Here is a 5,997-nt window from a genome sequence, read left to right as displayed (position 1 = left end):
ATACAAAGGAGATGGTCGGAATCCCATGAATTGATGAATTCTTTGTAGACTTCATTGTTGGAGAAGGTACTGAGACTAATTCCCCTGTGTATTATTAGGGGCTTTCCATCATTCTCTACATGTAGTTCTATGATTGTCTATATATCCATGTTCGATGATGTGGTCAATACCATTGAAAATTTTTCTCCAACTCAAGGCACTGTAAAGTTATAACTGAAACACAATATCCTCCTTACACTTGGAAATTATTCTCAAGTTCTTATAAGTCCAAAACTTATGGTTCCTCCCAAAAATGGTCTTAATTTTACTTGACTAACAACAACTACTACATTTCCCAATATTACTTCCATATAATTTTAAAACCATGTTAAGAGACCCGTTTACATAGTGGTAAGCAATGTGGCATTAAAAAGAATAATTGAGTCTCAGTATAACGAAATTCAATTACATTCCAATTTCCAAACACTTTGATTTACTACCTTACTATGTATCAGGGATATTCATAGATTATTTGTTCCTAGAAATGCTAGATAAGTAAACTGAGTTTTGAAATAAATCCAATTTTAAAAATAGGAAAAGCCCTATATTAATTGAGAAATTCCTTTTTCCCCGATGTAAGACAAGTGCTAACCACAATAAATAGTTTGGAAAATACCTATATTAGCTATGACTTTTTTCGATGTAAGACTAGGGCTATCCACACTTGATAGGTTTGGTAAACCAAGTTTTGAAATAAATGCAATTTTAAACCTAGGCAAAGCCTTATATCAATTGAGAAAACTCTTTTTTTTAATGTAAGACAAGGGACAAATTCTAATATGACCTAAAACGTTTTGACTTGTGAACTCCAATCCCATGGCTAGTGCCACTAGATCCTTACATAGAGAATGTTCTCTGTAGAAAGAACGATCAAATAACATATGGGAATTTTAATGATTAGGCAATATATGTGGCTTTTTCAGTAGATAATGATCAGAGAATATTAATAACTATGATGCCTCAATTCTCTTGCATAGGTAGTCTGGTTATAATAAGGATAAATCCTGAACATCCATGAAGAAATATATTCCCATATAGGACAATATCATAAGTTAACCAACAATGCCAACCATGGAAATTTCGTCTCCTGTACTTGTAGTTTGGAAATTTGAATTATTTGGGGCCAAAGGCAAGCCCTCCAAAAATTCTTGAAGGCCAAGGCGTAGCCCGGGCCAACGAGGGGGTTTGGAAATAGTTTTCAACCAGCCATTGACGCACCTCGGTTTTACCTCACTAGCTGTGTCATTGCCCCAAGTGCAAAGATGGCAATGTATTATTTGTTCCTCCACCTTATACTCTTTGTATTTCTTTTTCTGAATTGTGAGATGTGGTAAGATACATTATATTTTGTAGTTGATAAGGAGAATGTTCAATTATTTGGATGATTATAATGTTTAAAGAGAAGATCATAAATGTTTTTTAATGATATATTAATAATTAATTAATAATATATATTAAAATTTTATTTTCTTATATTTATGTGTAAGTAGATGGAAGTTATGTAGTATTTTAAAAATCAAAATTATGAGTTCATTGTTAAAACAAGATTTTCTTGAATTAATCATATATAGATATTGAAATATGAAGGAAATGAGCGTGATTCTTATGTATTGGGACTTTTTATTGGGTAACTAGTACAATTCAAAAAAAAATTGGGTGAGTTGGAATAACTAGGTTAAAGTGCACAAGTGTTAGAGAAGATGTTCACTGTGCTATAATTGATGGTCATTTGAGTTGCCCCATATCAAAAGACAAACTAATTTCTCAGCAAGATTTTAATAAATTCATGTTACTTCTAAACATTTAATGACAACACTTTGATACGTTAGGTTTGGATTGACGTTAAATTCCCCTCCAACTAAAATTCATTTAATACCCATGTGTTTGTTAGATGATTCTCCAACTAATCCTAAGGCCACAAAGCAACAAACCTACATCATTTTAAAGAAATCAACTCTTTTGTGGAAGATAGAGTCGAAGCACCTCCAGCTAAGACTAAGACTACAAAGCAACAAACCTACATCATTTTAAAGAAATCATCTTCTAGTCCACGAAGTCTTTGGTAGATAATGATCCAATGTGTTGTTTAGGCACTCATAGATGTTAAGGCACTAGTTCAATTCCCCACCCTATTTAGGTGTTATTCTTGGAACTCAAGGTAAGAACATCCAAAATAAGTCTTTTTAAGAGTTATTAGTCATTTCATAAAACAAACATGGTTACAAGTTGGGGCAAAAAGACTTTAATTATGAAGTGCACAAATAAAACTTGTTGTAAGTCAATGAGTTACATGTAGTTTCATAATGTAGAAACGATTATGAGATGGAGGAAAGGGACTCCAATTATGAGGAGCACACATAAAATTTGTAAACTAATTGAAAAAGTAAAGAGAATCCTATAGAAAAATAAATAAATAGGTTGTTTGTTTCCTTTCAACATTCTTTTGAGTTAGTACAGATGTAATAGATGAATCCAAAGCAAAAGTTTAATGAAATAAATCTTTTCCATAATGTTGGAAATAATACTGAGAGGGCGGGGGGGGGTGTGAATCAGTATTAGCAATTTAACAATTTTTCATTTCCATAAACAAATTGATATACACTAATTCCGTTAATTCAACCTGCATATATACGCAGTTGTGTTTAGAGAAAACCGCTTATATCTTGCAGACTTCTAATTTAGTTAGCTGATCTTAATCTGTGTATCAGAACCATAAAACAGTAATCAAGTGCAGTAAATAGTATAGGAAATCACACACATGAACACAAGATATAAGGTGGAAACTCAATGTGGGTGAAAACCACCTGCTGTAATTTGTCTCTATATTCTTTTAATAAGAAACTTATTTTTACAATATTTCTGTACTGGTGTAGTCTTATACCAGTACGCAGGCTTCTACCTACAAAAAGCTACAACCTTCTCTCGTTCTCCAGCTTCTCCTAGAAGGGAGCTACAACCCCCTTAGCTCTTGTATTAGTTGATGTACTAGTACGTAGGTGTTGACCTACAGAAGGCTACAACCTTCTCTTTTCTTCCAGGGACCACGTTTCATAAATTTCTAGACTGGATCCATAAATAACATCAATCAAACATCAAATATATATGCATCAACCAATCTCCTTTGCACCAACCAAAAACTGAATCAAACAATCACTTCTCTGAATGTTGTAACTAGAATACAGTAACAGTAACCAGAAACCAATCCTAAACCCAGAACACTGCTGCAATAAATAGAAGTAGCTAAAACATATTTTATGAGACATATGCTACTTCAATATGTAGAACCTATGTGCATACGCTGCTATATTAAGGCAAACCTACGTATACGTTGTTTTGAATTACCGAACCAGCGTGTATACACACCTTTGCTATGTTGAACCTGCATACAAATCTGTAAAAGATAATTTACCCTTTTCAACTATTCAAACATCAGTTATACCCAGATCATCATATTTACAGATCAAGACATGCGCCAAATACAAAAGATCAAAATCAAAACAAAGATACTTCTCTTTAAGCCTTAAGATCTTGACCCATCAACAGAACTTATCCTTCTTCTAGCACTCAGGTTCCTCCTTGATTCAAATCCAGCTAACCACCATAACCCAATGACCAGTGTTCTAGATCTTCTTCTTCATAAGATATTCAATACTTGAGTGTCTTTGCCTAACGATCTCGTCCTCCTTTTATAGTCTTAGGCCTTACTCAATACCATGGTCCAAAACCACTTAGAAGTAATACCTTGGACCAAATACCTGGACCAAAAACAAGTTTCCCACATGTATGCGCTTTTCCTTATGTAAAAGTGCATCCATACGCATACGCGCCTTTGGATCCACGATCCCGCATGTATATGCATCTTGGTTAAGTGGAACCTGCGTATATCTCTTTTTCCTTCATTCTGAGAGCCTAAACTATGATCTGTCATCTGAATGAGTTGCCATCAAGGACAACACCTGTGTCATAATGCCAAAAATCTCCCCCTTTGGACTTGATGGCAACCCAAGTCACTCTCCCCCTTTGTCATCAAAGGAAAAGGGTTATGCTCCCCCTAAGTACATGCTGAAATCTCTGATCTGTTGAAGAGTGTTGTCCATGCTCCCCCTAACTGTAAGCAAGGTTTGCAGAAATATGTTTTACAAGAAGAACATGACTCTATACATAATAAATGACCTTCCTATCACCAAGGATTCATACGTACATCCATCTCCCAACCAAGTGGGGATATACCAAGATTGAATTATCCACCCATCCAAGTGGGGATATACCAAAAGTTTATACATGATAAAACATCATCCATAGTAGGCATAGTGGGGAAACAAAAATAGGTCGTTACATGACCTCGATAATAAAAGATATACATGACATAGAGACAAAATATCTAAAACAAGACTATGATAGTCATCAACAACTATCATCAGCAGCATCTGTCAATCATCATCCAGACCAGCAACCATGATCTCCCTTTGCACTTGTTCCACCTAAAACAAAAACAACTGTGAAATTGAACCAAGATCTTCTAAGATAATGCCAACAATTAATTATTAGAAGTATGTTCTCCCCCTGAACCTGCGCCAGATGGTCTCCATCAGACCCATATCAGACTCTTTTCATCCTAAGTCCGGCCCACTATTTTTCTTCAAACCAACATGTACGCGACTGTATCCACAGAAACCGGTGTATGTACGTGGATACGCTTCATGAAACTCACGTACAACCACTTTTCTTTGAAACAGATAAGTGTCAATAGAAAGATGATGCATCAACTACTCCCAGCTTTTGTCTGAGGTATTCAAATGTCTCTTTAGGCAGTGGTTTGGTGAATATATCAACAACCTGTTCCTTGGAGGGGACATACTCCAATTTGACTTTTTGTTCAAGAACTTGTTCCCGGACAAAATGATATTTGATAGGTATGTGCTTGGTCGTAGAATGCATGACAAGATTATTTGAAATGCTGATTGCACTTGTATTATCACATAGAATGGAGATGGGTGGAGTACAAGTGATTTGAATGTCTTGCAATGTTTGCATCATCCAAAGGAGTTGTGTGCAGCAAGATGCAGCAGCCACATATTCTGCTTCAGTTGTAGATAATTCAATTGAACTTTGTTTCTTGATAAACCAAGATACTAATCTGGAACCCATAAAGAATGCACCACCACTAGTGCTTTCACTGTCATCCACGCTTCCTGCCCAATCTGCATCTGTATATGCATGAAGTGTGAGATCTATATCTCTAGGATACCATAAGCCATAGCTTTGTGTTCCTTGAAGATATTTGAAAATCCTTTTAACTGCCTAAAGGTGTGCTTCTTTTGGATTTGCCTGGAACCTTCCAACTATTCCCACTGCATGCATGATGTCTGGTCGGGTACCTGTCAGATAGAGCAGACTACCAATCATGGATCTATAGGTTGGTTGATGTACTACTGTAGATTCATCGTTTGCACTGAGGCTACATCCTGTTACCATAGGGGTACATACTGGTTTCAAATCTTCCATGCCATATTTCTTCAAGATCTGCTTGAGGTACTTGGTTTGTGATAGAAAGGTATCGTCTTTGCTTTGTTGGACTTGTAAACCAAGAAAATATGTGAGCTCACCAAGTAGGGACATTTCAAATTCTTTCTGCATCACCAAAGAAAAGTTTTGACTCATGGCTTCTTCATTGCTACCAAAGATGATATCATCAACATACACTACAATTATTAGCAATTTATCATTCTCAATTTTTATATATAGATTTCTATCTACTGATCCTTTTGAAAAAACTTGTTGATGGAGGTATTTGTCCAGACGATAATACAAAGCCCTTGGAGCCTGTTTAAGACCATAGAGAGCCTTTCTGAGTCCGCATACAAGTTTTGGATCATTTCCAAGGATAAATCCATCTGGTTGCTCAATATACACTTCTTCTTCTGAGTCTCCATTTAGAAAGGTAGATTTCACATCCAT

The 5,997-nt window shown here is 35.6% G+C and overlaps 1 non-coding gene across 1 annotated transcript; it reads right to left on the bottom strand.

The window, feature by feature from the left end:
* Positions 1 to 1,161: 1,161 nt before the first annotated feature.
* LOC149246917 (U4 spliceosomal RNA) lies at positions 1,162 to 1,303 on the bottom strand. Its single transcript, XR_016267624.1, has one exon. It is a non-coding gene; the product is annotated as a U4 spliceosomal RNA (small nuclear RNA).
* Positions 1,304 to 5,997: the final 4,694 nt, after the last annotated feature.

This window comes from Pinus tabuliformis, chromosome 7 (genome assembly GCF_031772625.1).
Source record: "Pinus tabuliformis cultivar Carrire ecotype Pingquan chromosome 7, CPIR1, whole genome shotgun sequence".
Taxonomy (NCBI): domain Eukaryota; kingdom Viridiplantae; phylum Streptophyta; class Pinopsida; order Pinales; family Pinaceae; genus Pinus; species Pinus tabuliformis.
This window is presented reverse-complemented; position numbering and strand designations above follow the sequence as displayed.